Source organism: Cherax quadricarinatus, chromosome 71, assembly GCF_038502225.1.
Source record: "Cherax quadricarinatus isolate ZL_2023a chromosome 71, ASM3850222v1, whole genome shotgun sequence".
NCBI classification, from domain to species: Eukaryota; Metazoa; Arthropoda; class Malacostraca; order Decapoda; family Parastacidae; genus Cherax; species Cherax quadricarinatus.
This window is the reverse complement of record NC_091362.1, coordinates 14,274,177-14,301,282: the sequence shown is the minus strand read 5'-3', so window position 1 is coordinate 14,301,282 and position 27,106 is coordinate 14,274,177. Positions and strand designations below refer to the sequence as shown.

The 27,106-nt window shown below is 41.9% G+C and overlaps 1 protein-coding gene and 1 long non-coding RNA gene across 2 annotated transcripts in view; one reads left to right on the top strand and one right to left on the bottom strand.

Moving 5' to 3' along the window:
* Window positions 1–14,474, bottom strand: part of LOC138854821 (uncharacterized) — a 65,083-nt gene extending 50,609 nt beyond the window's left edge. The window contains exon 1 of the long non-coding RNA XR_011393993.1: window positions 13,275–14,474. This is a non-coding gene — a long non-coding RNA (uncharacterized lncRNA). The remainder of the gene's footprint in view (window positions 1–13,274) is intronic.
* Window positions 1–27,106, top strand: part of parvin (beta-parvin) — a 92,947-nt gene that overhangs the window by 20,735 nt on the left and 45,106 nt on the right. The gene's annotated exons all lie outside the window — the stretch shown is intronic.

Genomic DNA, 27,106 nt, shown 5'->3' with positions numbered 1-27,106 from the left:
TCAATACAAAAACATAATGAGAAGACAGAACTATATACAAAAGACGAGGTAAACAGTCCCTCAGTCTAGGAGTTGAAGAACACCGAAGTCTTGAAGACTCTGGAGCACAGCCAGGAAGAATGTTGCTTATATATTGTATGTATAAAGGTCTACATTCTTCACATTATGTCATTGTATTGTATTGATAAAGCCACTGGATGGCTGAACGTCTACAAATAAAGATACCCAGATGTTGCTCAAGTGTCTAGTTCTTTTTTTTCAGTCGTCTACAGAGGTGACTAAATGTATAGACAACAGTAGCAGTAGGGAGTTGATGTCATCAGTCCGTCATCCTTGGAGAAGTAGTTTGAGGTGGTCAGTCCCCATCCCTCAGAAGTGTTCACCTCCACATTTACTCACATGTGTATTTGACTGAAGAAGCCTGCGGTGTGGGTGAAACGTTTCGGAAATAAGGATTCCAAACTGTTGTACCTTTGTCTAATTTATCTACTAGTCGGTACTGTATATCAAACTTGATATATTAATCTATCATTATTGTATTACTATACAATAATGATAGATTATACACTGATCATTGCAATTTTCAAAAAATATATAATTAAAAGAAATTTATATATATATATATATATATATATATATATATATATAATATATATATATATATATATATATATATATATATATATATATATATATATATATATATATATATATATATATATATATGCAATAAGATCACAGTAAACAGGTGATTTCAGAATATGCAAAACAACCACTCTGAAAGAATAGAGAAATTCCAAGCGCTTTCGTGACTACTCACATTATCAAGTTCCTTGATAATGTGAGTAGTCACGAAAGCGCTTGGAATTTCTCTATTCTTTCAGAGTGGTTGTTTTGCATATATATATATATATATATATATATATATATATATATATATATATATATATATATATATATATATATGTCGTGCCGAATATGTAAAACTGGTCAATTAGCAAGAACTCATTTAAAATTAAGTCCTTTCTGAAATTTTCTTTTATACGTTTAAAGATATATATTTTTAATTAATGTTAATGTAAAAAATTTTAATTTTGCACCAAAAGAATCTTAGAAAACTTACCTAACCTTATCATAACAAGCGCAATTTATTTTAGCCTAACCCAACTAAATATATTTTAGATTTGTTTACAATAATTTAATACTAAACAAACACAGTGAAATATATTTTTTTCGTTAGGTTCAGAATGATTTTGGTGAAATTATTGCATACACAAATTTTCACTTGTCCTATATGGCAAGATGAGCGTTGCTATTTAAGCCAAGATCGCAAGTTCTGCCTATTCGGCACGACATATATATATATATATATATATATATATATATATATATATATATATATATATATATATATATATATATATATAATGTATATATCACACGTTAATTTTCGATTGAATATATATGCAAATTGTGTTGTTATTCCTTCGTTTACTTTTCATAGTGAATAATATTCTTGGAGCCAGACTAATAATTTTAAAAGCTATCACTGAAATATATTCTTGTGCCCAAGCATAAATTAAATCATTCATATATTTTTTTTTTTACTCTGGGGAAGAATTATGTTCAGTTTTATCTAGAATAAAACGTTACGTTACTTATACGTATGGAGACGTATACACAGGTTGTGAAACGAGCCCTTATTTTGACGTTTCGCTCTGTGTAGAGCTTTATCATGAGTAGATAAAGCTCTGCACTGAGGGAAACGTTGTCCTGTAATTTGTGTCGTGTCTTCTTTGTGGTAATTTCCAGGTGATTGTAACTCCAGCTCTGCTGGAACGAAAACCCTGAGGCTGCCATGACTGTTGGACCTTAAGGTTGACACTGTACTGTAGTCTCCCAGCTCAGGCTGACACTATACTATAGTCTTCCAGCTCAGGCTGACACTATACTGTAGTCTCCCAGCTCAGGCTGACACTATACTATAGTCTTCCAGCTCAGGCTGACACTGTAGTGTAGTTTCCCAGCTGAGGCTGACACTATACTGTAGTCTACCAGCTCAGATTAATATTATAGTGTGGTCTCTCAGCTTAGGCTGGCACTATACTGCAGTCTCCTAGCTTAGGCTGGCACTATACTGCAGTCTCCTAGCTTAGGCTGGCACTATACTGCAGTCTCCTAGCTTAGGCTGGCACTATACTGCAGTCTCCTAGCTTAGGCTGGCACTATACTGCAGTCTCCTAGCTTAGGCTGACACATATCAACACAATATGACCGTCCCGTGTGATGGAATATGACAGGGAAAACATAGCAAAGCTTATATTCCCACTGTGTAACTGTTACACAGAATATCGCACCAAGACACGGATCGTCTAAACATTTTTGTTAACTTAAAAATGAAATTCCAATGTGTTATATATCAGATTTTTTATTGCAATCTTCGAAAATCTAATGATTTAAACGTTGAAGATATCAGTGCCCCTTATATTGAAGATATCATTTTCTTCCATATACTTTGGGAGACAATGATTATGTATGTATGTATATATATATATATATATATATATATATATATATATATATATATATATATATATATATATATATATATTTGCAATAAGATCACAGTAAACAGGTGATTTCAGAATATGCAAAACGACCACTGTGAAAAAATAGAGAAATTTCAAGCGCTTTCGTGACTACTCACATTATCAAGGAACTATGAAAGTAAAGCATCAAAGGAAGGTATATAAGGGGTCTAGCCAACACCTCACTATCAGATCCCACAACAGTTAAACACCTGACGCGCGACTCATAAGAAAGGGAACACTGCAGCAGGCCCGCCGGCCCAACTAGACAGGTCCTTCACACAACCTACCAACAAACTATTCTACCCAAGAAATAAGAAATTTTAAAAATATTATTTGTCCAGTGTATTATTAAATTCTTCCCAAATTCTATTAATTATAAATGGATGTAATTTATATAAACCAAAGGAAATATTCATATTATTGTCAAAACTGCTTTTTATGAAACAAGATTCAATTATATTCCTGTCGACCATGGACTTGCTTGATACTACTTTCTTAACTTTTTGAAAATCAATTGGATAGTTAAAATATCTTACATGAATAAATAGAGCATTGGAATCTTGTCCAATTCTAATGCTATATTTATGTTTTAATCTTCGAGATTTTTACCAGTTTGACCGTAATAAACTTTATCGCAAATTTTACAAGGAATCTTATAGACACATCCATCAGCATTTTGGGGGGAATTCTTTATCAAAAGTTTTTTACTGTATCAAGTTTTTTGAATACAATTTTAATATTAAAAGTCTTAAGAAGAGAAGGCATATCAACCAATAGGGTCAGTTTCATATAAATTATCCAAATGGCTTGTTGATATTTTAAGCCCTATTGTTGGCAAAATTTCTAACTTTAATGTTAAAAACAACATAGATTTAGTTGATAAATTAACCTCCTTGACTGACTTAAATGATTTTAACATGGTTAGTTTTGATGTTACTTCCTTGTTTACAAAAGTTCCTGTTGATGATTTATTAAGTTTCTTACCTGAAGAACTCGTTAACTATGATTTACCATTGCCAGTTCCTATTATCATTAAACTTATTAAACTTTGCATTGTTGATGTAAAATTTGTATTTAATGATAAGTTTTACACTCAGAAGTTTGGTATGGCAATGGGAAATCCTCTTTCACCTGTTCTTAGTAACCTATACATGGAATTTTTTGAAACAAGGTTACTTAACACAATCCTCCCTAATAGAGCTAAATGGTTCAGATATGTTGATGATATTTTGTGTCTTATGCCCAAAAATGTTGATATACACCATTTCCTTGGCATTCTATAAACTTTACTGTTGAGTTTGAAGAAAATAACTCATTGCCTTTTCTAGCTGTTTTAATTACTAAGGGTAGTAATGAATTCAAATTTAAAATTTACAGAAAACCTACAAATAACTGTTCCTATGTCCACTATTATTCCTCGCATCAAGATAGAGTTAAACTGTCTGTTTTCTCATCAATGTTTTTGAGAGCTTTACGAATTTGTAGTCCAGAGTTCATATGTGAGGAAATATCCAAAATTTATGAAATAGGTAATGATTTAAAATACCCAAGAAATGTAATTGATAAATCTTTTAAAGTTGCTAGAAATACTTTTTACAATCCAAAAAGAGACAACCAGCCTTATTCAACTAAAAATATGTTGGTTCTCCCTTACCATGAAAACTTGGTTGATATGCCTTCTCTTCTTAAGACTTTTAATATTAAAGTTGTATTCAAAAATCTTGATACAGTAAAAAAACTTTTGATAAAGAATTCCCCCCAAAATGCTGATGGATGTGTCTATAAGATTCCTTGTAAAATTTGCGATAAAGTTTATTACAGTCAAACTGGTAAAAATCTCGAACTAAGATTAAAACAACATAAATAAAGCATTAGAACTGGACAAGATTCCAATGCTCTATTTATTCATGTAAGAGATTTTAACCATCCAATTGATTTTCAAAAAGTTGAGAAAGTAGTATCAAGCAAGTCTATGGTCGACAGGAATATAATTGAATCTTGTTTCATAAAAAGCAGTTTTGACAATAATATGAATATTTCCTTTGGTTTATATAAATTAGATCCATTTATAATTAATAGAATTTGGGAAGAATTTAATAATACACTGGACAAATAATATTTTTAAAATTTCTTATTTCTTGGGTAGAATAGTTTGTTGGTAGGTTGTGTGAAGGACCTGTCTAGTTGGGCCGGCGGGCCTGCTGCAGTGTTCCCTTTATTATGAGTCGCGCGTCAGGTGTTTAACTGTTGTGGGATCTGATAGTGAGGTGTTGGCTAGACCCCTTATATACCTTCCTTTGATGCTTTACTTTCACAGTTCCTTGATAATGTGAGTAGTCACGAAAGCGCTTGGAATTTCACTATTTTTTCACAGTGATTGTTTTGCATATTCTGAAATCACCTGTTTACTGTGATCTTATTGCATATATATATATATATATATATATATATATATATATATATATATATATATATATATATATATATATATATATATATATATATATATATATATATATATATATATATATATATATATATATATATATATATATATATACAGAGAGAGAGAGGAAATATATTCTGCCAAACAGATCGCAGAGATTTCATTAAGTTTTATTAGGAATCTTGAGTAATAAAGATTGACATCAGTAAAGAACTTCAATTAAAAGAAACACTAACACTGAAATAAACGTGATTATCTAAATAAAATTACTTATAAGTTTTAAAAACTGTTAATATAGCTTTAAGATCAAATTATTATTATTATTATTATAATTATTATTATATAATGCTAATATATTATTATTATTATTATTATTATTATTATGCAGCGTTTAACAATAGTAATAAGAAGACAGAAAAGATGCTGGACTATTATGGAATCTATTAATAGTAGTAGTAGAATTTTAATAATATTATTAGTAGTAATATTAGTATTAACAGTAATAGCAGTAGTATTTATTAATATTATTCGTAATAGTAAAATTTTATTAATAATGTTATTAACATTATCATTATCATTATTATTACATTAATTTGAAAGCGTTAAATCAGCAAGGGTAATGCTACTACTGTCGAATGGGGAGAAATTAGTTTCGATCCGCTGAAGAGAAACGTAGCTCCAGTTCCTTGGAACAAAATTCTCAATGCATCAACCCCCCCTCCCCCTCCCCCCCCCTTCCGAAGTGAAATAAAAAAATGTAAATTTAATAATATTGAAAGTTAAGAAAATGCTAACTTATTAGAATCATTCCAATCATTATATAATATCACGCCCTTGAAGGGAGGCAACGAGGACTGATCCAACTCCTCGGATCAAGAGCTCTTCGTATGCAGAAGAGCACCCTACTTGATGGGTATATCACAATCGTCACTTTTTAACCTAACAAGAGAGAGACTTTTGTTTGCACTTTGAGTGATGTACCACTTTATTACCCTATATTCTCCCCTTAAAATAAAATATTTCAGTTTATTACCACTTAACTGATCACTATTCTCTCTTTTCTTAAAATATTTCATTTGAGTACCACTTAACCGGTCACTATTCTCCCTTAAAATATTTCAGTTGTGTACCACTTAACCGGTCACTATTCTCCCTTAAAATATTTCATTTGAGTACCACTTAACCGGTCACTATTCTCCCTTAAAATATTCAGTTGAGTACCACTTAACCGATCACTATTCTCCCTTTTCTTAAAATATTTCAGTTTATTACCACTTAACCGATCACTATTCTCCCTTTTCTTAAAATATTTCAGTTGAGTACCACATTAACCGGTCACTATTCTCCCTTAAAATATTTCAGTTGAGTACCACATTAACCGGTCACTATTCTCCCTTAAAATATTTCAGTTGAGTACTACTTAACCGATCACTATTCTCCCTTTTCTTAAAATATTTCAGTTTATTACCACTTAACCGATCACTATTCTCCCTTTTCTTAAAATATTTCAGTTGAGTACCACTTAACCGGTCACTATTCTCCCTTAAATATTTTTTATATTACAGTTTCAGACTTCGACTTCAAGTCAATAGCGAGTTTTAAGTCACGAATTTGCTCTTATTACATAGTTCGATGGTTTTATACCCCGCCACTGTTAGCGAATACCTGGAGTATACCTGGAGAGGGTTTTGGGGGTCAGCGCCCACTCGGCCCGGTCTGTGACCAGGCCTCGGGACGAAAGAAAAACAAAAAAATCTTAAGGTCTAAGTTCATGCGGAAAAACCTTAGTGTCACGTGTTTTGTTGTGGTATTGATCTTTACTCCGTGGACTCGTAAACACAAGTATAATGTGATCCTTTATTGACTACGTTTCGCCCACACAGTGGGTTTTATCTCCACTCCGTGGATGATTCAGCTTGTGTGTACCGATGGCTACTGTCACCTTGGCCTTGGTGAGGCTGGTAGTGTCATTGTTTTAACACGGACGTGGCTCCTATTTTCAGAGTGGCACTCGTATTAACTCTTGTTCCTCTGCCTCTTTGAGAGTGGCACTCGTATTAATACCCGTTCTTCTGCCTCTTTGAGAGTGGCACTCGTATTAATACCCGTTCTTCTGCCTCTTTGAGAGTGGCACTCGTATTAATACCCGTTCTTCTGCCTCTTTGAGAGTGGCACTCGTATTAATACCCGTTCTTCTGCCTCTTTGAGAGTGGCACTCGTATTAATACCCGTTCTTCTGCCTCTTTGAGAGTGGCACTCGTATTAATACCCGTTCTTCTGCCTCTTTGAGAGTGGCACTCGTATTAATACCCGTTCTTCTGCCTCTTTGAGAGTGGCACTCGTATTAATACCCGTTCTTCTGCCTCTTTGAGAGTGGCACTCGTATTAATACCCGTTCTTCTGCCTCTTTGAGAGTGGCACTCGTATTAATACCCGTTCTTCTGCCTCTTTGAGAGTGGCACTCGTATTAATACCCGTTCTTCTGCCTCTTTGAGAGTGGCACTCGTATTAATACCCGTTCTTCTGCCTCTTTGAGAGTGGCACTCGTATTAATACCCGTTCTTCTGCCTCTTTGAGAGTGGCACTCGTATTAATACCCGTTCTTCTGCCTCTTTGAGAGTGGCACTCGTATTAATACCCGTTCTTCTGCCTCTTTGAGAGTGGCACTCGTATTAATACCCGTTCTTCTGCCTCTTTGAGAGTGGCACTCGTATTAATACCCGTTCTTCTGCCTCTTTGAGAGTGGCACTCGTATTAATACCCGTTCTTCTGCCTCTTTGAGAGTGGCACTCGTATTAATACCCGTTCTTCTGCCTCTTTGAGAGTGGCACTCGTATTAATACCCGTTCTTCTGCCTCTTTCTTCTGCCTCTTTGAGAGTGGCACTCGTATTAATACCCGTTCTTCTGCCTCTTTGAGAGTGGCACTCGTATTAATACCCGTTCTTCTGCCTCTTTGAGAGTGGCACTCGTATTAATACCCGTTCTTCTGCCTCTTTGAGAGTGGCACTCGTATTAATACCCATTCTTCTGCCTCTTTGAGAGTGGCACTCGTATTAATACCCGTTCTTCTGCCTCTTTGAGAGTGGCACTCGTATTAATACCCATTCTTCTGCCTCTTTGAGAGTGGCACTCGTATTAATACCCATTCTTCTGCCTCTTTGAGAGTGGCACTCGTATTAATACCCGTTCTTCTGCCTTTCACTCTGAATGACTTTTAAACACTCCTTGTACTCAGCAGTGACCTTACAACCAACCTTCACACCTTAATTATAAGCGTCTTCGTAGTGAAAAGACACCACACAACGTTTCGCCCTGATGAAACGCTGCTCGCAGGGAATCATTGTCTCAATGAAAGCTTCTTCTGAAACTTGTTTCATGTTCCTTGTTTTATATACATGAAAAATCAAGACTGACACCAATAATAATAATAATAATAATAATAATAATAATAATAATAATAATAATAATAATAATAATAATAAAAGTAATAAAAATAATAGCAATTGTAGCAAAAATAGTAATAGCAATAAAAGCAATAATAATATTAGCAATAATAATAATAATAGCAATAATATCAATAATATTAGCAATAATATAAATAATAATAATAATAACAGCAATAATAATACCAATAATATTAGCAATAATATTAATAATATTATTAATAATAATATTGATTATGAGTGCACATAGTTTATATATATACACAAATCTCAACTTGCTTTTGGAAAATAATTCATCATCACTAAACTGTACAACGATGAACGAAACACATATTCAGCACATGTGTACATCTCGACAGTAAAGATACACATGTGCTGCACATGTGTCCTCAGCTGGTCGGTATTGTATATCGTAGATTTAACGATACTTTGCCCTAAGATTTTAGGGATATCGTTCCTGCGTTACGTTCTGTGGAATCTTTCAACTACAGATATAATGTATTTCTGGTGTATGCCGAAGTTATCAGATCGCATTTTTAGTTTGATAGGGTGGTGATGTTCGGGTGAGAGTAAACTGTTAGGGTAGCAGGGAGGCTGGTATGCTGGTGATGTTCGGGTGAGAGTAAACTGTTAGGGTAGCAGGGAGGCTGGTATGCTGGTGATGTTCGGGTGAGAGTAAACTGTTAGGGTAGCAGGGAGGCTGGTATGCTGGTGATGTTCGGGTGAGAGTAAACTGTTAGGGTAGCAGGGAGGCTGGTATGCTGGTGATGTTCGGGTGAGAGTAAACTGTTAGGGTAGCAGGGAGGCTGGTATGCTGGTGATGTTCGGGTGAGAGTAAACTGTTAGGGTAGCAGGGAGGCTGGTATGCTGGTGATATTCGGGTGAGAGTAAACTGTTAGGGTAGCAGGGAGGCTGGTATGCTGGTGATATTCGGGTGAGAGTAAACTGTTAGGGTAGCAGGGAGGCTGGTATGCTGGTGATATTCGGGTGAGAGTAAACTGTTAGGGTAGCAGGGAGGCTGGTATGCTGGTGATATTCGGGTGAGAGTAAACTGTTAGGGTAGCAGGGAGGCTGGTATGCTGATGTTCGGGTGAGAGTAAACTCTTAGGGTAGCAGGGAGGCTGGTATGCTGGTGATATTCGGGTGAGAGTAAACTGTTAGGGTAGCAGGGAGGCTGGTATGCTGGTGATATTCGGGTGAGAGTAAACTCTTAGGGTAGCAGGGAGGCTGGTATGCTGGTGATATTCGGGTGAGAGTAAACTCTTAGGGTAGCAGGGAGGCTGGTATGCTGGTGATATTCGGGTGAGAGTAAACTCTTAGGGTAGCAGGGAGGCTGGTATGCTGGTGATATTCGGGTGAGAGTAAACTCTTAGGGTAGCAGGGAGGCTGGTATGCTGGTGATGTTAGGGTGAGAGTAAACTCTTAGGGTAGCAGGGAGGCTGGTATGCTGGTGATATTCGGGTGAGAGTAAACTCTTAGGGTAGCAGGGAGGCTGGTATGCTGGTGATGTTAGGGTGAGAGTAAACTCTTAGGGTAGCAGGGAGGCTGGTATGCTGGTGATATTCGGGTGAGAGTAAACTGTTAGGGTAGCAGGGAGGCTGGTATGCTGGTGATATTCGGGTGAGAGTAAACTGTTAGGGTAGCAGGGAGGCTGGTATGCTGGTGATGTTCGGGTGAGAGTAAACTGTTAGGGTAGCAGGGAGGCTGGTATGCTGGTGATATTCGGGTGAGAGTAAACTGTTAGGGTAGCAGGGAGGCTGGTATGCTTGTGATATTCGGGTGAGAGTAAACTGTTAGGGTAGCAGGGAGGCTGGTATGCTGATGTTCGGGTGAGAGTAAACTCTTAGGGTAGCAGGGAGGCTGGTATGCTGGTGATATTCGGGTGAGAGTAAACTGTTAGGGTAGCAGGGAGGCTGGTATGCTGGTGATATTCGGGTGAGAGTAAACTCTTAGGGTAGCAGGGAGGCTGGTATGCTGGTGATATTCGGGTGAGAGTAAACTCTTAGGGTAGCAGGGAGGCTGGTATGCTGGTGATATTCGGGTGAGAGTAAACTCTTAGGGTAGCAGGGAGGCTGGTATGCTGGTGATATTCGGGTGAGAGTAAACTCTTAGGGTAGCAGGGAGGCTGGTATGCTGGTGATGTTAGGGTGAGAGTAAACTCTTAGGGTAGCAGGGAGGCTGGTATGCTGGTGATATTCGGGTGAGAGTAAACTCTTAGGGTAGCAGGGAGGCTGGTATGCTGGTGATATTCGGGTGAGAGTAAACTCTTAGGGTAGCAGGGAGGCTGGTATGCTGGTGATATTCGGGTGAGAGTAAACTGTCAGGGTAGCAGGGAGGCTGGTATGCTGGTGATATTCGGGTGAGAGTAAACTGTCAGGGTAGCAGGGAGGCTGGTATGCTGGTGATGTTCGGGTGAGAGTAAACTGTTAGGGTAGCAGGGAGGCTGGTATGCTGGTGATATTCGGGTGAGAGTAAACTGTTAGGGTAGCAGGGAGGCTGGTATGCTGGTGATATTCGGGTGAGAGTAAACTGTTAGGGTAGCAGGGAGGCTGGTATGCTGGTGATATTCGGGTGAGAGTAAACTGTTAGGGTAGCAGGGAGGCTGGTATGCTGATGTTCGGGTGAGAGTAAACTCTTAGGGTAGCAGGGAGGCTGGTATGCTGGTGATATTCGGGTGAGAGTAAACTGTTAGGGTAGCAGGGAGGCTGGTATGCTGGTGATATTCGGGTGAGAGTAAACTCTTAGGGTAGCAGGGAGGCTGGTATGCTGGTGATATTCGGGTGAGAGTAAACTCTTAGGGTAGCAGGGAGGCTGGTATGCTGGTGATATTCGGGTGAGAGTAAACTCTTAGGGTAGCAGGGAGGCTGGTATGCTGGTGATATTCGGGTGAGAGTAAACTGTTAGGGTAGCAGGGAGGCTGGTATGCTGGTGATGTTAGGGTGAGAGTAAACTCTTAGGGTAGCAGGGAGGCTGGTATGCTGGTGATATTCGGGTGAGAGTAAACTCTTAGGGTAGCAGGGAGGCTGGTATGCTGGTGATATTCGGGTGAGAGTAAACTCTTAGGGTAGCAGGGAGGCTGGTATGCTGGTGATATTCGGGTGAGAGTAAACTGTCAGGGTAGCAGGGAGGCTGGTATGCTGGTGATATTCGGGTGAGAGTAAACTGTTAGGGTAGCAGGGAGGCTGGTATGCTGGTGATATTCGGGTGAGAGTAAACTGTTAGGGTAGCAGGGAGGCTGGTATGCTGGTGATATTCGGGTGAGAGTAAACTCTTAGGGTAGCAGGGAGGCTGGTATGCTGGTGATATTCGGGTGAGAGTAAACTATGTTAGGGTAGCAGGGAGGCTGGTATGCTGGTGATATTCGGGTGAGAGTAAACCATGTTAGGGTAGCAGGGAGGCTGGTATGCTGGTGATGTTAGGGTGAGAGTAAACTATGTTAGGGTAGCAGGGAGGCTGGTATGCTGGTGAACGTGTGAGAGTAAACTATGTTAGGACAGCAGGGAGGCTGGTATGCTGGTGATGTTAGGATGAGAGTAAACTGTTAGGGTAGCAGGGAGGCTGGTATGCTTCAAGTCTGGAAGGTGTGCTATCAGGTAAGCATTACCATGAGTTGGGCAGGGGACGGAGAGCAGGAATGACTTTTCTTGGGTTGTCCCAGGTTCTCTACACATATGCTGCTATGTATGATAATTCTATGCAACTGTATTTGTGTATACCTGAATAAACTTACTTACTTATGGCAGGAGAGGAGGATATGAATGGGCATAGGTGGACGACAGACGGAGAAAGGCAGAGGTTGGTGTGCATGTGATTGGGAGTACATGGGAGAGACAGATTACAGAAGACTTAGAAACCCACACTGAAGCTAGCTTCTACCTAGATTAAGGACTATCGTGTATATCTAGATTTATAAGTCAAGGATAAAGTGGAAGGCAGGTGGAGGGCAGCAGAGGAGAACATAATTCAGAAGGTAGACAGCGGATGTCAGTGGCATCCAGGGCATCGTACAAAAAAGGAGTACCTGAAAAAGTTCTTGATGTAAAAATCCGTTTTTTATAGAGCTCAATATTTTGGAGATTTTCACTGCCTAGCTCCATTACATAAAAACAGAAATAAGCCAAAAAAAAAAAAATGGCTTATCAGAAGTTTCTGTACTGATATTTTATCAGAGTGTGAACTGACCTTTTCTGATATGCACCGAGAGTGATTCTCAAAAATTTTTTTTAATACACAAAATCCGAGATTTTTAATAAAATAAAATTTGATTTAAAAACTATTGGGCTACATGTGAATTGCTAAATACGGCGTTTGTACACAATGCAATTTAATGAATTTATAATAAGCTTTAAAATGTCAACACATTCTCACATAAAAACAAAAATTTATACTTTATATATATATATATATATATATATATATATATATATATATATATATATATATATATATATATATATATATAATGTTTATATCGTTCTCAAGATTTCTTCTTTACACGAGACTTGTATTGAAATTTAATCCGGATATTTCACGGTGTACATTTCAACATTTGACGGAAGTAATATCCATCTCTTTCGTGAGATCACTTTAATAAGACGTCGTTAAAACTTAACGAGGTTTTGCAACGCATTTTACATACGCCAGAAATCATTCGAGTCTCATAAAATTTTGCAATAAAAACAGTTTACCGCTTTAGCCGGCAAGCACTTGGAAAATGTTTCTCCATTTAAGTTGGTAATTACCGCAAATAACAAGGGAATACAATAAGTCAAACAAAGTGGTCCTTTCCTTACCAGCAAATGTGCAGGAGTTGTGGGTACCAGTGGTGGAGGTGGGAATGGCAGCGATGTCTGGCGTGATGTAAGGTGTTTGTAGGGCCTCCTGTTGTCTAGTTGACCGAACGGCAGCAACAGTAAGGTGGGTATTGTGAAGGCGCTGCCGTCGGACTGACTGGACGGCAGCTGCCTTTAGGTGGTATGCTGTGGCTGCTGCGGCCATAAGACGGGTATGTTTAGGCCGCTGTCTACCCGAACACTGAGAGGCGGTGTGAACACGACAGCCACTACCCTCCGCTCTTTCAGTGTCACTGCCTTTCTTCTATATTTATTTCCTTTCTCGATCGTACGATTTTCCTGTGAGGCAGACGTAGCAGAGGAGCGTTGAACAGACGTGTGTTGCTTGGGGGTTAGCGTCAGCAGCTCTGCACCAGAGGGTTTTGAGAAGGTAATCGAGAGAGTGGTGGCAGTGGTGTGGGCCCCAGGGTGTTGGTGTGAGATGCATCATCTTGCGTGTGAGAGGCTGGCCAGGTGTTGGCCGACCCGGCCTTGACTTCTCACATACACACCTTAATTAATTCTTCTCACTTGCATTCTTCTCTGGAATAACCTAAGACAGTTTCTGTCACGCGAAATTATACACAATGGAGCAAAAATGAGTTCCTTCAGTAAATTTACCCTGCGCTTTTCAATATCTAGGAGTATTACATTTCCAATACGGTGCCATTAATCACTAGCACCGTTCTAGTAATGAAGAGTTGCGACCCAGAGAAGCGCTTTAGCATAACGAGCGTGAAATCACCATAAACCATTAAATAAGGTGCTGAAAACTTAGAACAATTCCTGGGGCGAGTATTAGCGGAGGTTGGGCCGCTCCCGCTGTCCGCCTGTGCTCCGCGCACACACCAACCCACAACTAAGTGCAGATAGTCATTTTGCTGCTCATTGTAACAATCTGGCTTTATTCCAGCTGTGAGGCAGGTGAGAGGTGTAGTGGGTGAGGCAGCTGTACTCAGCAAGGATGTCGGAGGCGTGTGGTAATCGCCCCCTGGATGAAAAAACCCTGTTTGTAATTGGACGATTCATGAACCAATTACCGACAGCCGTGAAATGCGACACCCGAGGCGTCAAATGAGCGACTGTGTTCCTCTCAACAATTAACAAAAAAATAGCAAGTGTAGTGGAAGCAGCGACCGGTGTCTTCCACGGACATAAAATCCGTTTGGCCTCTCTAATAATATTTGTTGAGAGTCCTGCCGATGTGTGATGGATGACATCCGCGGAGAGAGGTGCGGCGGCCACCGAGTAACTGAACGCCTCGATAAATTTGGTCTGACGTAGAGGGAGTGTAGGACAGGTCAGGATGTGCAAATTACCCATTGTCAAGTTTACTCAGGACGACAGCGAACAAAGGAGTAAGCCAAGTGGACTTGTTAGGGGTGGTAATTAAGCCTCTAATTCGTCACATCCGTTCAGTCTCACCCACCAATATTGACATGTTCATTATAGTCCTTCGAAGTAAATATATTGATATTTCTAAGCGCAAATAACACTAGTCTGGGCTCCTCGATGGCTGGAAAAAGGATGACGTTCCCACAATTAATGTAGTTTCCCCTCATTTAAGACACATTTGGGGGGACTAACCACAGGCTCTGGAAACTCTATAACCCACATTAGGAACTGCATAACCACGGGGGAGAGTTGATTGACAGCTCTAGGCCTTTCGTGTTGCAGACAACACATTTTCAAGAGCTTGCATAGGGATCAGGAGAGGCCCAAGTATTTGTATTCATAAAGAGACCCTCAAGGGCCACTCTTTATCCCTTTCCACTATTTCAAGCTCTTGAAAAAGTGTCTGCAACACGAAAGGCCTAGAGCTATCATTCAACTCTCCCCCTGTGATTTTTTTATAATTTATTATCGCCTGTTCGCGATTGCTGCATGAGGAGTTGTGTTATAGACCTGAATGTCCTCCCTGCTGAAGGCAGCGAGGCGGGACCCTGAAGACCACATCGACCCACTTTGTTTCACTCGTTCCGCTGATGCACTTTTCTTAGTGAGGGGTACCTTGATGCTGGTGAAGGGTTCTTGATCCAGGGAATTGCGGCTACCCTCCTCTGCCTAGGATCAAACCTGTTGACTTTCCATTCCCCAAGCGCTCTATGACTTCACATTTTTATTGCCTATAAATACGAAAAATAATGTTGATGAACAACTCGTCGTTAGGAACCTGAATTTGTAGCTCACTCTCCCCATCCTCAAAATAACTAACTAGAGGTTTGCAAATTATTAGATGAGTTAGGTAAATTAAGTTATTTTATATTACGAAAACTTTTGGCAAGGTCTCAACCCTTAAAGTAAGGTGTACGTACCATCCTGCCGGATGTGAAACACAACACGCAACGCCCAGGTACCTATTTATTGCTAGGTAAGCAGGTACCAGCAGGTGTAACGAAGCTTGCCCATAATGTCCGTCCTGCCTGGGTCTTGAAACCAGGACCTTACAGTTGTAATCTTAACTACTCTACCCCTCAAGGGAGGTTCCTTGAGGCTGGTAAGGGGCTCTTGATCTAGGGAATTGGATTTGTGCTCCAGTTCCCTGAATTGAGCCTGAATACCTTCCATCCCCCCCACATGCGCATCCCCATGATTATAATAATAATTAACTAGTCTAACCACTGAGTTACAGGTCTCCCTCTAGACCAGGGTCTCCTAACAGACCGGATGGATCATAATAAGAATATAAATATTGCTGGATAAATTAATATCACTTTCACTCGTCCCTGGCTCGTCCCTGGCTCGTCCCTGGCTCGTCCCTGGCTCGTCCCTGGCTCGTCCCTGGCTCGTCCCTGGCTCGTCCTTGGCTCGTCCCTGGCTCGTCCCTGGCTCGTCCCTGGCTCGTCCCTGGCTCGTCCCTGGCTCGTCCCTTGCTCGTCCCTGGCTCGTCCCTGGCTCGTCCCTGGCTCGTCCCTGGCTCGTCCCTTGCTCGTCCCTGGCTCGTCCCTTGCTCGTCCCTTGCTCGTCCCTGGCTCGTCCCTTGCTCGTCCCTTGCTCGTCCCTGGCTCGTCCCTGGCTCGTCCCTGGCTCGTCCCTGGCTCGTCCCTGGCTCGTCCCTGGCTCGTCCCTGGCTCGTCCCTGGCTCGTCCCTGGCTCGTCCCTGGCTCGTCCCTGGCTCGTCCCTGGCTCGTCCCTGGCTCGTCCCTGGCTCGTCCCTGGCTCGTCCCTGGCTCGTCCCTGGCTCGTCCCTGGCTCGTTCCTGGCTCGTCCCTGGCTCGTCCCTGGCTCGTCCCTGGCTCGTTCCTGGCTCGTCCCTTGCTCGTCCCTGGCTCGTCCCTGGCTCGTCCCTGGCTCGTCCCTGGTAATCAAACAGGTTGCCAGAGATGACGTAGGTAGCAGGTCTTAGCTCCTAAATAAATTTAGGAACCTTAACCTAATTTCGTAAAAACCTGTGCATAGAAGAAAAAGTAAAATAAATCCCCAGCCCCTGATGACGTCTTTTTTTTTTTAAATGTTCATAAAGATTGAAAAATGGAAATTTGAAGTGAAACATTAACTAAAATTTTTAATAAAATTTTTTCGCCTCTCTCTCTCTCTCTCTCTCTCTCTCTCTCTCTCTCTCTCTCTCTCTCTCTCTCTCTCTCTCTCTCTCTCTCTCTCCTCTTCGCTCCTTCTCCCTCTCTTCTTGGTACCTTGGCATCTCCCACTCTTCTCTCGGTACCACCTCCCTCTCCTCTTGATACCTCCTCCCTCTCCTCTTGGTACTTCCTCTCCTCATGGTACCTCCTCCCTGTAATCTTCCTGGCCAGTTAACATGGTATTGTTTACGCGCTGAACATTAGTATTGGCTGGTGTTTGTCTAGTGTGGAACTTGCAACACTGATAACTTTGTGTGTGATAATGGGTAGTGTGCTGTCTACTTCCTCACTCACACACACACACACACACACACACACACACACACAGGGGCCAGGAGCTGTGACTCAAGCCCTGCAACCACAACTAAGTGAGTACACACGCACACCAGCACGAATTTAGGAATATCTTACTTTACTAACCTGATGGAATTCTGTGACAGAAAAATGAAAAAAAATTAAGCGAAAGAGAGACAAGGAGAGTTCAACTGCATTTTCGTGGGCTGCAGAAAGGCTTTGGCACAAAACTACGCCATAAATGAATCCAAAAATTGTAAGATCATAGGGGGCGCAAAAAAAAACAAGCCCTCAGATAAAGTTCTATCCAGTTGTTGGATATGTATCACACTTTTCAATAGATATGTTATCGAAAGAGGTAAAGGAAACACAAATAAACTAGAACTGAAGGAGAACAAGGTTAGTTTATTAATGTCAGGGGATGTGTAGACCAAACGCTTCCACCATCATTTCCCCTCAAGGAAGGTTCCTTGATGTTGGTGAGGGACTCTTGATTTAGGGAATTGGATCTGTGCTCCAGTTCCCCGAATTAAGCCTGAATGCCTTCCACATATCCCCCCCCCAGGCGCTGTATAATCCTCCGGGTTTAGCGCTTCCCCCTTGATTATAATAATAATAATAATCCACCATCATTCACACTATGATGTGTAATTATTGATCTGCTTATTTATCTATAGAGTTCTTAATGTTTTTTCCTTAGGCAAGGCCTCGACATCAAGTACTCCTTCGTGGGGACAACACGGGAAAGAAATAGATAGCAGATTACTTGGGAATCCAGTCCGAGGCTATCTAGATTAGACTGTCCATATTAGGAACTATCGTACATTATCGAGGTGTATGCGTCAAGGAGAGAATTGGAACCAGTCACATATTTTAGGCAGGCAGGTAAGGTCTGTCAGGAAACAGGACAAATGTTTCCTAACGCGGGTCTTAGTCATATGACCTGCCACTGGAGCTTCTGGTCATCTGACTGAGGCCTTCTGCTGGCTTACCGGTCCACCCCTTTAAAAATTATGGTTTTTATAATCATTTCTTATATCACCTCTTTTAGACAGAGAGAATAATCAAACGGAGATGCCTCGAGGCTGCCACTATTCACCTCACCGACACCACAGAACAAAATAAAAACGCTCTTTCTTGGTCTTGAGTTTTGTTTTCCATCAGACGTGTGTTTGGTGTTTCATCAGTGACGAATATAACTCACGAAATCGTAATAACACGATTGAAAACAAACCACTGGCCGAGTGGTTAACGCACTGGCCTGTGAGTTTTAAGACTCACTCGCCATGGGTTCAACCCCCACCCTTTCCGTGGTTTGATAAATTTTCCATTAGCTCGTAAGTACTGATTGCCATCAATAATAGTGGTGCTCCACCTGAGTTCCAGGTGGAACACCACCAGCTAGTCCAGGAGGAACACCACCAGCTGGTCCAGGTGGAACACCACCAGCTAGTCCCGGTGGAATACCACCAGGTGGTTCAGGTGGAACACCACCAGTTGGTTCAGATGGAACACCACCAGCTGGTCCAGGTGGAACACCACCAGCTGGTCCAGGTGGAACACTACAAATTGGTCCAGGTGGAACACCACCAACTGGTCCAGGTGGAACACCACCAACTGGTCCAGGTGGAACACCACCAGCTGGTCCAGGTGGAACACCACCAGCTGGTCCAGGTGGAACACCACCAGCTGGTCCAGGTTGAACACCACCAGCTGGTCCAGGTTGAACACCACCAGCTGGTCCAGGTTGAACACCACCAGCTGGTCCAGGTTGAACACCACCAGCTGGTCCAGGTGGAACACCACCAGCTGGTCCAGGTGGAACACCACCAGCTGGTCCAGGTGGAACACCACCAGCTGGTCCAGGTGGAACACCACCAGCTGGTCCAGGTGGAACACCACCAGCTGGTCCAGGTGGAACACCACCAGCTGGTCCAGGTGGAACACCACCAGCTGGTCCAGGTGGAACACCACCAGCTGGTCCAGGTGGAACACCACCAGCTGGTCCAGGTGGAAACACCACCAGCTGGTCCAGGTGGAACACCACCAGCTGGTCCAGGTGGAACACCACCAGCTGGTCCAGGTGGAACACCACCAGCTGGTCCAGGTGGAACACCACCAGCTGGTCCAGGTGGAACACCACCAGCTGGTCCAGGTGGAACACCACCAGCTGGTCCAGGTGGAACACCACCAGCTGGTCCAGGTGGAACACCACCAGCTGGTCCAGGTGGAACACCACCAGCTGGTCCAGGTGGAACACCACCAGCTGGTCCAGGTGGAACACCACCAGCTGGTCCAGGTGGAACACCACCAGCTGGTCCAGGTGGAACACCACCAGCTGGTCCAGGTGGAACACCACCAGCTGGTCCAGGTGGAACACCACCAGCTGGTCCAGTGGAACACCACCAGCTGGTCCAGGTGGAACACCACCAGCTGGTCCAGGTTGAACACCACCAGCTGGTCCAGGTGGAACACCACCAGCTGGTCAGGTGGAACACCACCAGCTGGTCAGGTGAACACCACCAGCTGGTCCAGGTGGAACACCACCAGCTGGTCCAGGTGGAACACCACCAGCTGGTCCAGGTTGAACACCACCAGCTGGTCCAGGTTGAACACCACCAACTGGTCCAGGTGGAACACCACCAGCTGGTCCAGGTTGACACACCAGCTGTCCAGGAAAACGTGGTCGGTGAACACCACCAGCTGGTCCAGGTTGAACACCACCAGCTGGTCCAGGTTGAACACCACCAGCTGGTCCAGGTTGAACACCACCAGCTGGTCCAGGTTGAACACCACCAACTGGTCCAGGTTGAACACCACCAACTGGTCCAGGTTGAACACCACCAGCTGGTCCAGGTTGAACACCACCAGCTGGTCCAGGTGGAACACCACCAGCTGGTCCAGGTTGAACACCACCAGCTGGTCCAGGTGGAACACCACCAGCTGGTCCAGGTGGAACACCACCAGCTGGTCCAGGTGGAACACCTTCAGGTAATTGAGTCATTACGTGGCTTCTAACAAATTGTTCCGTGGCCCCCGGCTGGTGTGCTCCTCCTCCTCCTCCTCCTCCTCCTCCTCCTCCTCCTCCTCCTTCTCCTCCTCCTCCTCCTCCTCCTTCTCTTCCTCCTCCTCCTCCTCCTCCTTCTCTTCTTCCTCCTCCTCCTCCTCCTTCTCTTCCTTCTCCTGCTCCTCGTCTTCTTTGAACCCACCTCCTCCTCCTCCTCCCTCCTCCTCCTCCTCCTCCTCCTCCTTCTCCTCCTCCTCCTCCTCCTTCTCTTCTTCCTCCTCCTCCTCCTTCTCTTCCTTCTCCTGCTCCTACGTCTTCTTGTGAACCTACTCCTACTCCTCCTCCTCCTCCTACTCATGTTTCTTGTCCTCCTTCAGGTGTTGCTGTTTCTCCTCGTCCTGCGCCTCTTCCTCCTCCTCTTCCGTCTCTGCTTCAAAACACCTACCGACCTCCATCCCTCCAACCCCCCTACCTCCCTCTCTCCATGATCCACAACTTCCCATCACACACAGATCGTGATCACAGCTGATGATAGCAACACCGTCAACTTGCAGCTCCGAGTCCGCAACTGTCAATTTAAATATTTAGTGGATTGCCTTCCAACCCACCTACCAACCACTAGAGGAAAAATACCCCTGGGGAGGGAGCTTTCTTCCCCAACCACCCCACCACCACCCACTACCCTGGGGTAATTTTGTTGTCACATAAGTTTAAGGTTAGATCAGGTGGTGAGAGTCCAGAGAAATGATTATCTATGTTAAGTGAACGTCAGGAGCAGAAGTTATTCCCGGGATTACGGTGGATAATTATGTGGGTATAACTAATGAAGCTGTGTGGGTGTGGTAGGTGTGGGTATGTGTTTGGAGGGGTTTGGGTGTGTGGGTCTCTCTCTCTCTCTCTCTCTCTCTCTCTCTCTCTCTCTCTCTCTCTCTCTCTCTCATTATGATAGTTACTTTGTATAAAATGTTTAACACCCCCCTTGTTATATTCAGTAAACATTACATTTAAATTCAGTAAATGTTACATTCGGTAAAAACATTACAATAACATTCAATAAACATTACAATAACATTCAATAAACATTACAATAACATTATAAATGTTTCTTTTCCGGTTCCACTGGAAAGGTTCATTGGAATTCCTTCGCCGTAGGTCGTGTGTGTCTTAAGAGGCGACTACAATCTCCAGAATAAGCGGCTCCTTATTCACGTTTTTCTTTCTCATTCGCAATTATCAAAACAAAACAAAATATTAACCTTCTCTGGGTCATCCTGCTCCCCTGGGAAGTGCCCCGTGTCATCCTGCCCCCCTGGGAAGTGCCCCGTGTCATCCTGCTCCCCTGGGAAGTGCCCCGTGTCATCCTGCTCCCCTGGGAAGTGCCCCGTGTCATCCTGCTCCCCTGGGAAGTGCCCCGTGTCATCCTGCTCCCCTGGGAAGTGCCCCGTGTCATCCTGCTCCCCTGGGAAGTGCCCCGTGTCATCCTGCTCCCCTGGGAAGTGCCCCGTTTCATCCTGCCCCCCTGGGAAGTGCCCCGTTTCATCCTGCTCCCCTGGGAAGTGCCCCGTGTCATCCTGCTCCCCTGGGAAGTGCCCCGTTTCATCCTGCCCCCCTGGGAAGTGCCCCGTTTCATCCTGCTCCCCTGGGAAGTGCCCCGTGTCATCCTGCCCCCCTGGGAAGTGCCCCGTTTCATCCTGCCCCCCTGGGAAGTGTCCCGAGCGCTGAAGAAAAAAAATACGATAAACACCAAAACGAGTAGGGAATTTTTTTGCTAAGTTGTGTTTGGGCGAAACGTGCATTAAGGAAAATTTTTTTTGCAAAACGAGCCTTTATCTTCCCAACATTTCGACCTGTTTAGTTTCATCACATTGATCTACGCAGATCTAAATGCTGTCTCAGTAACTGTTTGATCTGCAAAACTTATTTTATTGGGTATTATTGTCAGCACGTCATTTAGATCTAACATAAAACAAGCAAACTATTATTGATGGCAAGTAGTACTGGCGAGTTAATGAAGAATACATTCATCAAACCATGGAACGGGAGGGATTTGAACCCATGGCAAGTGAGTTCTAAAACTCGCAGGCCAGTGCGTTAACCACTTGGCCAGTGGTTTGTTTTCAATTGTGTTATTGCGATTTATATTCGTCACTGATAAAACACCGAACACATGTCTGCATGGAAAACAAAACCCGAGACCAAGAAAGAATGTTTTTATTTTGTTCTGTGGTGTTGGTGAGGTGAATAGTGGCAGCCTCGAGGCATCTCCGTTTGATCATTCTCTCTGTCTAAAAGAGGTACTGTATAAGAAATGGTTATAATTATAATTTTTAATGGGGGTGGACAGGTAAGCCAACAGAAGGCCTCGGTCAGATGACCAGAAGCTCCAGTGGCAGGTCATCATATCACTAAGACTAGCGTTAGGAAACACTTGCCCTGTTTCCTGACAAACCTTACCTGCCTCTGTCTAAAAGATGTGACTGGTTCCAATTCTCTCCTTGACGCATACACCTCGATAATGTACGATAGTCCCTAATATGGACAGCCTAATCTTGATAGCCTCGGACTGGATTCCCAAGTCATCTGCTATCTATTTCTTTCCCGTGTTGTCCCCATGAAGGAGTACTTGATGTCGAGGCCTTGCCTAAGAAAAAAAAAAGAAGGACTTTATAGATAAATGAGCATATCAATAATTACACACCATAGTGTGAATGATGGTGAAAGTGTTTCTTTTTCGAGTCACACTGCCTCGGGGGAAGACGACGGTGTTAAAAAAGCTAAGGTTGAAACTACATGCTCACGAAACGACCAGCGGTAAAGGGATATTTTGTCGATCGTCTAAGGGGCCTTACACGAACGGCATGGTGCTGCATGAGAGTGTATGTTAGACGAGTCTAACTCACATCCAAACATCCCCACGCATGTGTCCACCAACCCACTTAAAACTGCCAAAATAATTCGCTTCAGTAGAGCTATTTACCTCGGTGGTAGCGTCAGCAGGTCAGGATTGCTGTTTAACACTAACTCCTAAGTAAATAGGTACATATACGGAGTTTAAGACATTTATTAAGAAGACATTTCGCTCTTCAGGGGCGAAACCCGCATACCTGTCTATGTACATGCGTTTTTACGTAGGTATATAGGTACATCCGTGTTAGTCGAGGGTTGTGGGCTGCATCCAGGGGTTGGCAGACACAACCGGCCTATCAAATGAGCTGAAGCAACCAGACAAATCAATTGCCTAATGACCTTTTCCCCTGACTGTCTGTCATCTTTTCTTTTCAACTTATTCAACATGAATCCGCGTTTTCCCAGCTATAACTCTGATATATATCCAAATGCTGGCCATGACACTGGGTCATGCGTTCCACTGTACCCGACTCAGTGGCACTACAGCCTTACACACACACTGACGCGCGTGTCACTGCAGTAAAAACATTGTTTTCGTGTCAGATAAAGAACCACTGACCAGACTGAATATATAATCCTGTTTTCAATTTTGACATCAGAGCCTCTGAATGCCTTACATACTTTTATGGTGACTGTTTTTATGGTTTATTTGTCGCGAGAATTTACGATGGAGTGCATGATTCAGTTTACTGTTGTGGTTGTGAGCAACGAGTCAGGGGAAAATGCATGTGTTTTGTTGAGTTGGGTTATTTTTAACTCTAAAAACAAGGTGAAACTAAATAGCAATTTTCAGATATATATATGACAATAGTATTAAACAAGTTCGCATTATTACTGTGTGTCTCATATATACATTATATATATATATATATATATAATATATATATATATATATATATATATATATATATATATATATATATATATATATATGTCGTGCCGAATATGTAAAATTGGTCAATTAGCAAGAACTCATTTAAAATTAAGTCCTTTCTGAAATTTTCTCTTATACGTTTAAAGATATATTTTTTTCATTAATGTTAATGTAAAATTTATAATTTTGCACCCAGAGGAACTTAGAAAACTTACCTAACCTTATTATAACAAGAGCAATTTATTTTAGCCTAACCCAACTAAATATATTTCAGATTTGTTTACAATAATTTAATACTAAACAAACACAACGAAATATATTTTTTTCTTTAGGTTCAGAATGGTTTTGGGGAAATTATTGCATACACAAATTTTCACTTGCCCTATATGGCAAGATGACCGTTGCTATTTAAGCCAAGATCGCAAGTTCTGCCTATTCGGCACGACATATATATATATATATATATATATATATATATATATATATATTATATAAATAGGTAAAATTTGCTATTTTGGCTTAAACAGCAACGCTATTCTTGCCGAACGATACACACAACGAACGTATGATTTATATCGAATTAAGCGACGCTGGTCACGAAGGCTCAACACAGACGAGTATATAAGATACACGTGTGTTAATTGGGACAGTTGTTGAGTAGATGTTTCGCCAACCAGTGGCTTTAACAGTCAAATGACTAGATTGATAAACCCACTGGGTTGGAGAAACGTCTTTTCAGTACATGTGCTAATTACCGCAGTTTTTCTAATGTTTCTGGTTGGTTACTGGGGTTGTTAAGGGTTACTGGGGTTGTTAAGGGTTACTGGGGTTGTTAAGGGTTACTGGGGTTGTTAAGGGTTACTGGGGTTGTTAAGGGCTACTGACTACCTTTTGGTTATTAAGTCTTCCCGGTGACCTTTTCACCACCAGATAAAGAATATTTTAATCAATAAAATAAATATTAAAGTCAATATTAAGCATATATTCTCTGAGAGATGTACACTTCTCTTTGTGTATATGCGCTAAGAAACTTACACCTCTCGGTGTGTATATACTCTGAGAGACATACACCTCTTGGGGTGATAAATGAGGCACATGTGCAACATTTGGGTATCTTTATTGTGGAAACGTTTCGCCACACAGTGGCTTCTTCAGTCCAATGCAGAGAAAGGCGGGTGACGAGTTCGAAGTAATCAGTCCTGTGGAAAATACTGTATATTCTCCAAAAATACAGTATTTTGTATGTAAATTGATGGAATATATTGTAGGTAATAAAAATTAATTTGTAAATAAAGAACCAGCGATGGGTGAGCGTCGCTGGAGAGGAGTCGCCATGTTTTGAATTGACCGAGACAAACGTTAGTAAAAATCGGAAGAATTTTCGTTGCTCTAGGGGTTATATTGGGCTTAAAACCTCTCAAATAGGAGCCGAAATTGTTGGATTTGCAGTCCTGCATAACGTGAGCATTAAGCAGATGGACAGGACAGCTTTGGAACCCCAGCTAAGTTGTCTATTTATGTTGAAATTCTGGCCAGTATTTTCTTCATAATTTTAGGCAGGGGGTTTTGTGTATGACACATCGTAATCTCCAGACTAATTGGTGAGTGTTATTATTATAAATTCTCCTTTAATGTATATGTATTCATTTTTTAAATTTGATATACAGTCCACATATTTACATTAATGTTTTTACCAGAATTCCTGGTGATGTATATTTCATTTGAAATTAATATAGGTCCAGAGTGAATTGTGGAGATATGACAGTAGTAGGTATCGTAGGTATCCAAGTAAATTTAATTTTCCACACAGTCCCTCAAGCTGGAGTCGATGTGTTGGTATGCATATCCTGGTATATCCAGGTATGTATGTCCTGATATGTATGCCTTAGTATGTATGACCTGGTATGTACTCACGTAAACATAACTTCATGTTTATGTAAATGAGTTATCAACATTAAGTAAAATTATGGTGAGTTAGGGTAATGTTCCGTATTATAACTTAGCGTTACTAGCATTTATTTTTTTCCGTGGTCGACTTTCGTTGTTAAGAAACGAGACTTACCAGTTTGACCGTAATAAACTTTATCGCATGTGACTGCAGACAACTTGAAAGGAAATGAGCCCAAGTGTATTCACTTTAGACACTATTATTGAAGACGTTTCGGTCCTTGGAACTTGCTCACTTCGGATACGTAAAAGGTGTAATAGATGAATATAATCAAATCCCTTTCCGTTCGGAAACAGTCACACACAAAAGCTTTTAGAGAACAAGGGATGGGTGGTGCACCAGAGATATCTCTCCGTGTATACACACAGCTGGTAATCCAGAGGTGCGAGAATACTGTGTCACAGCAAAGTTTCTTGCAATGCCATTTTTAAATGGAATATCTCACCCTCGTCTGTGTTTTGCCTGTGTTCATAGCTGACGATATGCCCATGAATGTGCCAAGCTGATGCCCAGTGTGTAATTTGCTTCCATAAAGGCAGGAATACTTGTGATTCGCTCAGGTTGATTGAGCGCTTCTAGCTACCTCGATGGTGTGTCACCCTGTGATTACCGATTTGTAATTTCCCGAGTAGATATACTGAGAATGCTATAATATACCGACAAGTTGATGATTAAGACACATGTGCAACGTTTCGCCTACACAGTAGGCTTCTTCAGTAAGAGGCAGCAGGTGTAGCAGTGAAATAAAGATGTAATCACTCCATCAACCTTGGATAAATAGTGTTTGAGGTGGTCAGTCCCTCAGCTGAGGGACTTCAGGTCTGCAGCACAAGTACTTCAGGTCAGTAACACAAGTACCAGAGGTCAAGAAGTCTATTCTTAGCTGACTTCTCTACGTACGTCATGTTAGGTTAGGCTAGGCTAGGATTATGTAAACTTGACGGAGGAACAAAAACAGGCATTAAAGATCTTTAACTAGTTAGTGTGTCCGTGGATATAAGAATGACCAAATAATTAGTGTGTCCGTGGATATAAGAATAACCAAATAATTAGTGTGTCCGTGGATATAAGAACGACCAAATAATTAGTGTGCCCGTGGATATAAGAACGGCCAAATAAAGAGTGCCCGTGGATATGAGAACGACCATATAACGGCTGTGTCCGTAGATATAAGAACGACTTTTT